This window comes from Ostrinia nubilalis, chromosome 24, assembly GCF_963855985.1.
Source record: "Ostrinia nubilalis chromosome 24, ilOstNubi1.1, whole genome shotgun sequence".
NCBI lineage: Eukaryota > Metazoa > Arthropoda > Insecta > Lepidoptera > Crambidae > Ostrinia > Ostrinia nubilalis.
In genome coordinates this window covers 11,968,796-11,980,815 of record NC_087111.1, presented here as the reverse complement: position 1 = coordinate 11,980,815, position 12,020 = coordinate 11,968,796, and the positions used below count along the sequence as shown (strand labels likewise).

Here is a 12,020-nt window from a genome sequence, read left to right as displayed (position 1 = left end):
GTAGCAATAAGACACCTGGTACTGAATGAAGAAGTGGGAGATCGCAGGAGTACCAATGATATGGCGACTAGATAAAGAAAGTGTTGGTTCTGGCTCTGTGGCACTCTTTGGGAGAAGCTTAGATCTAATCCAGCAAGAGTGGACAATTCAAGAATATTGAAGCAACTGTATGAAGAAAGTTGGAGTTCAGTGAGTGACAATCCTTGGGGGAAGAATACGTCTGTAAGTAGACTATCATCAGCTGAAGTGACTTACCATGGGTTCTAAGTAATCAGCGAGGGTTACTCCACTAAAAGATCGCGCTTAATGGCGCTCTAAGACATGCCTTGGGATTACTGTAAGTCCACGCTGGTGTGTCATAAGCTAGAAGGACTCACCATGGCCTCCAGGTAGTGGTAGTAGTTGCAGACATCCTTGAACTTGTTGGCCTGTCCGCAGTACATCCACACGATGAAGGCGCGCCGCACGGTGGTGTTGGAGTAGGCCGGCGACGGCGGTTCCAGCAACGAGTGAGCGCCGTCATTAATGACGGTCAGCGACGAGTCTAGCATGGCCATTGTGGCTGGAATATGGACAAACAGACTATGTTAATACTTCTAAAGATATTTCAATAGAAAAGTCTTAATTTTCTCGAGTGGCAACCACGAGCCGGAAGACGTAGTGTGGGCAGGCCTCCCACTAGGTGGACCAACGATCTGGTTGGATGCGGGCGGCGCCGGACCGGTCTTTGTGGAAATCCTTGGGATTGGGAGTCCTTTGTCCAGCGGTGGACGTCTTTCGGCTGAAACAAACGAAGTCTTAATTTTAGTTGTTATATCTAAAAGTAAGAAACATAAATTTTCACTTTGAAAAATCTGTTGCTTCGACCGGAGTCGAACCCGCAACTATTTTGCCAGTGACTGTTCTAACTACTAAGCTACAAAGAGACGGGTTACCGTGTCAAATTTTTAAGTAGTGCGTAGTACTCAATTCTCAATCTCTGTAGTTGAGTGGTTTAGACCAGTCGCTTGGCAAAAGAAACTTCGTGAGTTCACTTCCCGTCTAAAGCAATCCAGAAGTTCGAGTGAAAAATTATGAGAAATTATCATCTTGTAACATATTAAACAGAGTGACTAGATTGATAACGAAAATACTAAGCAAGATGTTAATTGTAATTTAATTTACTTTATAGGGATTCGAACCCACGAATCCTGGTTTGGTTTGGCATGCAAAGAACGCATTCGTTTAGTTAATTGCATATTAAAATTGAATTAAAAAGTTGACTGTAGATAATATCTACCAGTTAACCATGAGCAAGTCAATCAAATTAAAATGGACACAGCAAGTTGTGATGCTTTAATAATTGTCAACATTTTATGTCCCTTGAACACATTTTTGGTTACAGAGAAAAGACTAAATAAAATAGGCGTTTTCTCAAACCATGCCATAAATGCCATGAAAATTAAAACAATTGAATGATTAAGAATCGTAAATTTTGTTCAAACTTATCTCAGTCAAAAATCAATTAAGATTAAATCAACAAAATTGATAATGAAACGACACATTTTAGCACGTTTCATCTTCAAAAACCAAACACTTCGGATTATTATAATTAAGAATACACTTAAAGTAACTATTCTAGAATTAGGTATAACCTAATATTTACTGTTAACCTCACACTACAATAACGTACAAGACCACTTGCTTTCCAATTTAAATGAATAGCTCTAATTACATTTCTCATTTACTAGTTTAAATCCAGTTTGGCCGGATATTTATACCTATTTCAAATATACCTACCTACGATGCAAAATACCCAAACGATTTCTTAATTTATAGAACTTATTGTTGCACAATTTAAGAAGGTATCTTAATTATAATTTTGTGTAGGCTTCCGCAAAATGACTTTTTATTACTTTAACCGACTACAACAAAAGGAGGAAGTTCTCAATTCGGCTGGTATGATTTTAAATGCTATAAACTTAAAATAAAATAGTGAATTTTTCGTCCACCTTGTTGACTGGTTTTAATTATCGTGAGTAAAATAATAATTATACTAGTGGTACTGTATAAACGAAAGTCTGTTTATATGTAGGTTACTATGATTCACCTTAACTGCAATTGGCTCAAGCGAATATTGTTTCTGTGGCTCAAAACACATTTGTTAATGCCTTAAAATCAAATTAAAACCGCCTCATCCTTAAACTTACTTAGTAGGTACATTTATGAATACTTACTTACATGCAGTAAAAAACTTATTCGCTAATTATCTCCAAAACGATTCTATCTTGGTAGAAAGAAAATGACTTACCTTTTGTCAAATAATAAACTCACTATTAGCAACTTATGTAAACACCAAATGCACAACTAGTGCTAATTAATTTCTAAAACATTGTCAATTAATATAAAATATGCAACGTAGTTTTTAAACGTTAAAATTTTAAACGGCCGCTCTTCACCCGAGCTCTGTCCTAAGTATTAGAACCCAATAGTCGTTTCACTTTTAAATTTACGTCAAAAACATAATCGAACTACCCTCCGTAATGGAAATGTAGTCGATCAGTTGTTGTGTACCCTCCGTTTACAATACAACATTCAAATTCAATCTAAGTGCGTTCCTTTCAACATAAATATGGTACCAACGATGCCTACGTTTCAATTTACACGTACTAAAAAACATAATTCTGTGATTATGTCTGTAGGGTAATAAATTTTCCCAAATTATGAATGTAATGATTTGTAGCTAATATACATTTTATGAAACAGAAAAAATATAATTAGAAGACATAATATTGTTAATTTTGCGCTGGGCGTTCCAATTCACGCTATGCTTAGTTTATTTATTGTAATTACATTCGGTTAATAGATTGCGAAGTTAATATTACATATTTATTTACTTAGATAGTGTCTGCGAATATAACTAAAATTAGTTAATTTTTATATAGGCCGAATTATATTTACGAGATTTGTTCAATTAATTATTGTCTATGGTGCATTAGTCCAAAGATATAAAATCATATGGTTTAATCGAGAGGAAAAAATAATTTACTTACCGCTGGGTAAGCCAAATTGTAAGCGACCGTCTTTTCTCTTCTCATAATCGTGAACATCGAGAACATCACTCATCGTGATTCACAACTGACTGAGAAGAGAGACGTAAGGCAAATCGTAAGCGACTATATTAGTTCATAAAGTAATTGCACTTTAAAATACCTCTTTTGTAATTTCGCAATATATTCATTACCTTATGACATTTAAGCTTGTGCAAATAATCATTAATGAACATTAAATTTAACTATTATGACGTTTATTGAAAACAAAAGTGCGCAATCAATGGAATATTTGGTAAGGGACATAAAAAGCATCTTTTCCTTATCTACAAATATCTTCCTCTTATGCCCTTTTTCACCATCAATCCCTAATTTAAATTAATAAACAAAGTTCCTAAGTTTTACCATATTTTCAAATTCAAATATTGTATTATTTCAGACTACAGTTGTCCATGGGTTAGTACAAATGAAATATAACTTATGACTAGTGTATTAACAGGTAGGACCATAGGGGTCACTTAAAAATTAAGGATTGATGGTGAAAACGGGCATTATTCTCTCTTTCGCCCACTTTCGCTCCATCCAGAGAGTATTGTCTTTGGCGTGCTCGAATTAAAATTGAATCATAGATAAAATTTACTTTATCTGTGGCAAAAAATCGTTACTGCAATTTAATGCTAAATCATCATTTCGCAATCTGGAAGAGGTGTGATCTGAAGCAATAATTCGTTATTTCACACAACTGCTCGTGGCGTCAGGTCTTTGAACACCGTGAAGTCATCAACATCATAATTTTGTTGGACTACGTATCTTTCTGGGCGAAGAAACACGTAATTCTACAGATTTTCTGCAAAACGGATACTGAAGGTAATTATTTCTTACTATCTTTTCGTATTTTTAACAGTAACGTTATTTTCATTTATTTAGTAAATTAATTTATAATTTTTTGCTTTTCTTAACACGATGAAAATTTTATCACAAAATTCGGAATCATTTAAGCTTTTAGCTTAGCAAATTATAGTTTTTTTAAAATGTCCGTTTACCTTCATTTGTTTTAGGTTACTTTTTTTTATAAAGAATATTAGCAATATTATTATAATACAAATTAAAATGACTAATAATCTCGTGAACCCTTATGTATTATTATCTAATCTTAATAATTCTTTGTAGTGTACACGTCATGGGCAATGAACCACAAAATGGCGGAGTCGATTAGCAAGCTCAACTGGCAGTCTGTTGGGCGGATACTGTAAGATAATATTTTTTACTATCTATTTTTAACAGTAGGTACTTATTGTCATTGTAATTTTTATTTATCATTAAAATAAATTGTTATTTTTGTCATTCGTACTCTATAATTTGAGCTTAAGTATTTGCGGTCAAATACCTGCATACAAATAAAGCATTATTTTCTTGACATGATGAAAATTGTAGGTGTGATACCTAAGGAATTAGATATTAAAAAGATAAAATTACTTAGCTTAAGATTTCCGCTTAGTAAAATCCTTAGATTATTATGGATTTCTTATGGATTTCCGCAAAGTAAAGCCTGATTCCATTTATTTTAACAAGGAAACATTTAAATATCCAAAAGAAAGCTTAGCAACATTAAATATTACAAAATATCTGTTTACCTTCATAAAATTTTATTAAACCTATAATATTTTTTGTAGTGAACACGTCATGTGTCATGGGCAATTAACCACAAAATGGCGGAGTGAATTAAGAAGCTCAACTGGCAGACTGGAGTACTGAAGGTAATATTTTTTACTGTCTGTTTTTAACAGTATTGTTATTGGTATTTTTATTTATTATTAAAATAAATTGATATTGTTGTCATTCATACTCTGTAATTTGAGCTTAATTTTCTTGACATGATGAAAATTGATTCACAAGGAATCTTAGCAACATTTCAAAAGAAAGCTTAGCAACATTATTAATTAGGAATATTCCTTTCCTGAAATTAATATTTTGACTGTAACCTGTTTTGTACGTCATCTATACTTATAATAAATCTGTAGAGAGGTCAATTCTGTACATGAAATATATTTTCAAAATAACTATCAGGGGGTGATTAGTGATCGATACTGATGCCAAAAATGCAATCAGTAAAATTTTTGTCTGTCTGTCTGTCTGTCTGTCTGTCTGTCTGTCCGTCTGTATGTTCCTTATAAAAACAAAAACTACTTGACGGATTTTAACGAAACTTGGTACAATTTATTATTCTTCATACTCCTGGGCAGGTTATAGTATACTTAGGAATTCCCACGGGGACGGAAATTAGCGGGAAAATCCTTTTGTATGAAAAATCTAAACCGCTTAAATTAGACGCTTGAAATTTGGCATGCAGGTACCTTAGTAAACTTAAAGCTTAGTTACAACAGGATATTGCAAAATTCCCACGGGAACGGGAGTTAGCGGGAAAAAACATTTGTATGAAAAAATCCAAACCGCGTAAGATAGATGAAGGGGGTAAAACGGGATCCACGCGTATGAAGTCGCGGGCGGCCGCTAGTAAATAAATAAATTAAATAAGTGTTACAAAAAGTCTGTTTACCGTCATTAAATATTATTTAGTTATTTATTTATACTTTTACACATAATACAGTACATGGCGGACTTAATGCCATTATGAATATTAGGAACATTAGGAAGGACATAAGGAATATTATTAAACCTATACTTATTATTCTTTGTAGTGAACACGTCATGGGCAATGAACGACAAAATGGCGGAATGAATTAGCAAGCTCAACTGTTGGGTTGTAACTCCTTATGGATGGCTGAGGAGTGAAAAGGTCTTGAATAGATACCATTTGGTAAACACGCTGGACCTGACCTGGTGGACTTGGTAAACCTGGTGGGAATAAAGTTGACGGTGGACCTGGTAATCCTTGTGGGATTAAAGTTGACGGTAGACCTGGTACTCCTGGTGGGATTCAAGTTGACGGTGGACCTGGTAATCCTTGTGGGATTCAAGTTGACGGTGGACCTGGTAATCCTTGTGGGATTCAAGCTGACGGTGGACCTGGTAATCCTTGTGGGATTCGAGCTGACCTTATGGACCTGGTACTCCTGGTGGGTATCGAGCTGACGGAGGACCTGGTACTCCTGGTGGGATTCGAGCTGACCTTGTGGACCTGGTACTCCTGGTGGGATTCAAGCTGAAATGGTAGACCTAGTACTCCTGGTGGGATACAAGCTGACCTGGTGGACCTGGTAATCCTGTACGGATTCCAAGCGACCTTCGGTTCCTTTGTTACCGTGTGGAGGAAGTTTTATGCTGACTTTTTAAGGATGTGACGATTTTTTATTTATTTTAAACATACCTACTTGTTAATCTTTTCCACTACATACATTGTTAGATAGTGCCGTGCGGTTACGGCCGTAAAGAATACTATTCCCCACTGCCAATAGGTATTAATGTAGCACGAGATGGCAATTAAAAATACAACGGCAACCAGACCCTCAGTCTCCGGTGCCCCGCTGTTACTGGCTACAGTAGCATTCAAATTGACGAGGAGGGGTTCCTAATCCCCGGAGGCGAAACGGCTACCACGACCAACGACTTCGAAGGACGTCCACCCACAAGGTGGACCAGCGACCTCATAAGCAAGGCGCTGGATGCAGGCCGCTCAATTCGATCGTTAAGGAGTTGAAATTAGTATTAGAACAGATTTAGATTTTTTAAATTTTTATTACTGGCTACTTTTACTTTTTATTATTGGTTACTTTTTATTATTTTTTAATTTTGATTATATTTTTTATTTCATGCTTTTTGTATTTAATCGGTAATTTATGGCATTTCGGCTATTTTCTTGCGTTTCAATATACCGATATATTTAAATTAAAGTTACTGTATAATAATCAAACCATCAAACATTTCCTCTTACTTATTTCGTCTTCACGATTATTTTCTGCAAGTGTGTGAAGATTTTTCCACATACTTATTTCTCCTTCAGGTCGGGTAAGTGAAGATAGTACTCGTAGATCTGACGGTAGAATCTGAGGAGGGACACTCCTGGTGAGGGTTCCTCCTGTGGGGAGTTGGTACCAGATGGAGTTTGGATGCGCCGGCCACGACAGGTTGATCTCGTTGTTAATCGAGCGTGGGTAATCCATGGGTGTGATTCCTGCACCCACCTGAGAAGATCGTCATAGTGTCTCTCCAGAACTGGATCAAGTTCTGGAGAGCGTCTCCTATGACTTTTGTACACTGCCCAGCGTGGCCTGGACAGACAGGAACCTCCGTATATCCTGCAGATTGAATTCTTGGAAAGAAAACTTGGTTTGAGTTCATGAAATGAAAATCTTTGTTCATTTAGACAAATACTTGTCAATATTTTCCACTACGTACGTACATTGTTAGATAGAGCTGTGTGGGGACGGCCGTAAAGAATGCAATTCACCACTGCCTATAGGTATTTCTGTAGATTTTTCCACTTACTTATTTCTTCTTCAGAATTATTTTCCGCGGGTACGTGAAGTTAGTACTCGCAGACCTGACGGTAGAACCTGAGTAGGGACGCCACCGGTGAAGGTTCCTCCTGTGGAGGTTGGTACCAGATGGATTGGTGGTGCGCCGACCACGACATATTAATCTCGTTGTTAATTGACTCTGTAAGACAGAAATAAATTCAGGAGGACTGTAGGGGTTGATACCATACGGATTTCGGATGCGTCAGCAAAAACAAACAGGTTGATCTCGTTGTTAATCGAGGGTGGGTAATCATTGGGTTTGATTCCACCCACCTCAGAAGATCGTCATAGTGTCTCTCCAGAACTGGATTAGGTTCTGGAGAACGTCTCCTATGACTTTTGTACACTGCCCAGCGTGGCCTTGGCAGAGCTTCAGGCGGTGAAGCCTGGAAGAACCCTTGTTTCGCCCCGGAGGTGGAAGGTTGATCTCGTTGTTAATCGAGCGTGGGTAATCCATGGGTGTGATTCCTGTGCCCACCTCAGAAGATCGTCTTAGTGTCTCTCCAGAACTGGATCAAGTTCTGGAGAGCGTCTCCTATGACTCCTGTACACTACCCAGCGTGGCCTGGGCAGAGCTTCTGGCGGTGACGGGATGACCTTGTCGTAATCGAGCTCTGAGGAGCTAGCCTGAGAGACATCTGCTCCCACCTCTAACTGAAAGTAATTAATATTAATTGACCATCAATTGGGAAGGTCATATCCGGCCCGGCGTGGGTGAGCCTCGTTGTGATTCCTGCACCCACCTCAGAAGATCGTCATAGTGTCTCTCCATAACTGGTTCAGGGTCTGAGGAGTGTCTTCTATGTCCTGAGTATGGATGCCATCGGTGAGGGTTCCTCCTGTGGGGGTTGGTACCATATGGAGTTCGGATGCGCCGGCCTCAACAGGTTGATCTCGTTGTTAATCGAGTGTGAGTAATCCATAGGTGTGATTCCTGCACCCACCTCAGTAGATCTCCAGAACTGGATCAGGTTCTGGAGAGTGTCTCCCATGATCTCAAGTGTCGCCCTGCGTGGCCTGGGCAGTGTTTCTGGCGGTGGAGCCTGGGGGAACCCTTGTCTCGCCCCGGAGGTGGAAGGTTGGGGCGAGCTTGGAGCACACCTGCAACGGAGGTGGTTACAGGTGACGCACTCCTTAACCTCCCTCTCATCTAACAGGAACCTCCGTATATCCTGCAGATTGAGTTCCTGGAAAGAAAACTTGGTTGGAATTCACGAAATTAAACATCTTTATTCATTTAGACAAATACATTTCCCCACTGCCAATAGGAATTCCTGTACATTTTTCAACTTACTTATTTCTTCTTCAGGATTATTTTCCGCGAGTACTTGAAGATAGTACTCGTATAACCTGAGTATGACTTGAGGTGATGGTTCTTCCTGTAGAGGTTGAAACCATATAGATTTCGAATGCGCTGGCCAAGACAGGTTGATCTCGTTGTTAATCGAGCGTGGGTAATACATGGGTGTGATTCCTGCACCCACCTCAGAAGATCGTCATAGTGTCTCTCCATAACTGGATCAGGTTATGGAGTGCGTCTCCTATGACTCCTGTACACTGCCCAGCGTGGCCTGGGCAGAGCTTCTGGCGGTGGAGCCTGGGGGAACCCTTGTCTCGCCGCGAATGTAGAAGTTTGGGGCGAGCTTGGAGGACACCTGCACCGGAGGCGGTTATAGGTGACGCACCCCTTAACCTCCCTCTCATCTAACAGGAACCTCCGTATATCCTGCAGATATTCTTGGAAAGAAAACTTGGTTTGAGTTCATGAAATGAAAATCTTTGTTCATTTAGAAAAATACTTCTCAATATTTTCCACTACGTACGTACATAGTTAGATAGTGCCGTGTGGGGACGGCCGTAAAGCATACAATTCCCCACTGCCAATAGGAATTCCTGTAGATTTTTCACTTACTTATTTTTTCTTCAGGATTATTTTCCGCGGGTACGTGAAGTTAGTACTCGCAGACCTGCCGGCAGAACCTGAGTAGGGACGCCACCGGTGAGGGGTTCTTCCTGTGGAGGTTGTTACCAGATGGATTGGTGGTGCGCCGACCACGACATATTTATCTCGTTGTTAACTGACTCTGTAAGACAGAAATAAATTCAGGAGGTCTTTGGGGGTTGATACCAATTATGGATTTCGGATGCGCCGGCTACGACAGGTTGATCTCGTTGTTAATCGAGCGTGGGTAATCCATGGGTGTGATTCCTGCACCCACCTCAGAAGATCGTCATAGTGTCTCTCCAGAACTGGATAAGGTTCTAGAGAACGTCTCCTATGACTTTTGTATACTGCCCAGCGTGGCCTTGGCAGAGCTGGAAGAACCCTTGTTTCGCCCCAGAGGTGGAAGGTTGATCTCGTTGTTAATAGAGCGTGGATAATCCATGGCTGTGATTCCTGCACCCACCTCAGTAGATCGCCAGAACTGGATCAGGTTCTGGAGAGTGTCTCCCATGATTTCAAATGTCGCCCTGCGTGGCCTGGGCAGTGCTTCAGGCGGTGGAGCCTGGGGGAACCCTTGTCTCGCCCCGGAGTTTGGGGCGAGCTTGGAGCACACCTGCACCGGAGGCGGTTGTAGGTGACGCACTCCTTAACCTCCCTCTCATCTAACAGGAACCTCCGTATATCCTGCAGATTGAATTCTTGGAAAGAAAACTTGGTTTGAGTTCATGAAATTCATGAAATTAAATGACTGAAAAAGGGAAAGTAGTCTTATAGAATATGATGATGAGCTATCTAGTAAATTGACGTTAAAATCTCCACAAACTAAGACCTTTTTGTTGCTGTTACAAGTTTTATTAAGAACATCCTCAATAGCCGCTTCAAAAATACCAAAGTCCCCAGAAGGGGGTCTATACACACATACAATGATGTAACTCTCAAGCTCGACACAGGAAATTTCGACAACACGCTCAACTGAAAGCCCTACTACATCTTTGCGTTCTTTATCAACCGACTTCAAAAAAGGAGGAGGTTCTCAATTCGACCCGTATGTTTTTTTTCTATGTTTGTTACGCGATAACTCCGCCAATTATGAACCGATTTGAACAAATCTTTTTTCGGCGTATAGATAATACCTCAAGGGTGGTCCCATTTGGGTGGAAAATTGGGGATGAACTTTTTTATACGCAATATCTCCGCCGATTATAAATCAATTTGAACGATTATTTTTTTGTTGAATAGGTATTATCATAAGGGTGGTTTCATGCGAATTTGAAGAAAATATTTCACCCCCAAAGGTGGAAAATTGGGGATGAACTTTTTTATACGCAATATTTTTAATTTTTAGATTTTTTTTGTGTTCACGCATTTGAAGTCGGTTTTATTTTTTTTAAAAGTTAATCTAAAATTCGTCTCTAAACGACTACGAGCCCCGATGCAAAATACCTAGTTCGTCTAGTACGAAAAACATGGAGAAAGATTTTTTCTTACTTAATTATATTTAATATTATTATTCACAAATATTAAGGAGCCTCCGTGAATGGCAGACTTCCTGAAAAACGCGCTACTTAACTGATAATTATCTATATGAAAAGAGCTTTCATATTTCTTTAGCCAGTGTTCAGTAATACACATTACATTAATATCAAAACTTTTTAAGAATAGCTCTATTTCTAAGACTTTGCTGGCCAAGCCTTGAATATTTTGATGAACAATCTTGAATGTTCCGGGCTTGGCCTTTGTCGAGTGCCTCAGTTTAAACAACTAGTAGTAGGTACAGTCATAATATTGTTACTATTTACATACTGAGATATCAAATTATTAGTACCCTGACTATGATCAGTTTTCTGAATATAATTACATTTAATATTGTATGCAAACAATGAGGCTAATTTATTCTTCAATTTTTTCGAGAGATACATTGTATCTACAGTCAACTTAAAGCTAGAAATAAATTTATTTATGTCAAAAAGTAAAAGTGCGTCGCTATGACGATAAGTCAAGTTATACATAAGTATATTTAAATCAAATATGTTCTTGTTTATCTTATTTAGATTATACCCTGAATTTACATAGGGTAAAGTACACAAAATTATCTTAAATTTTAACCTATTTTGCAAATTTAATAGTTGGTCAATATTTTGAATTATACTCTTTTTATCTACAGAGTAACTATTACCATACATTATAATTATATTGGAGTTCTCATCTCATTCTTGGTTTTTACCAATTTCGTAAATTATCTCTGTCAGAAACCTGCCTGGATAGCAATAATTCAAGACCTGTGTATTCAAGTGCTCTCTGAGCATAGAACCTAACCCCTGACCAAGCTGATCAGAATAAATAAAGGTTTTCCCTCCATTACCGGTATCACTAATTTTTTTAAACAAGGCAGTTTCATTAGTTTGGGATTCAATGAATAATATGTCCTGCGCCGGCTCAGTTTGAATAGACTTTGGTATTATAGTGGGCTGAAGGCCATTAATACAGTTACAAGACTGTTTTTTTGATAAGGACTCAAAACGCTCAGTGTTGTAATTGCATAGGTCAACAAGTTTGGAAGTGGCCAGT

The 12,020-nt window shown here is 38.5% G+C and overlaps 1 protein-coding gene across 1 annotated transcript in view; it reads left to right on the top strand.

The window, feature by feature from the left end:
- LOC135083765 (complexin) overlaps positions 1-12,020 on the top strand; it is a 435,534-nt gene that overhangs the window by 281,887 nt on the left and 141,627 nt on the right. The window lies entirely within an intron of this gene.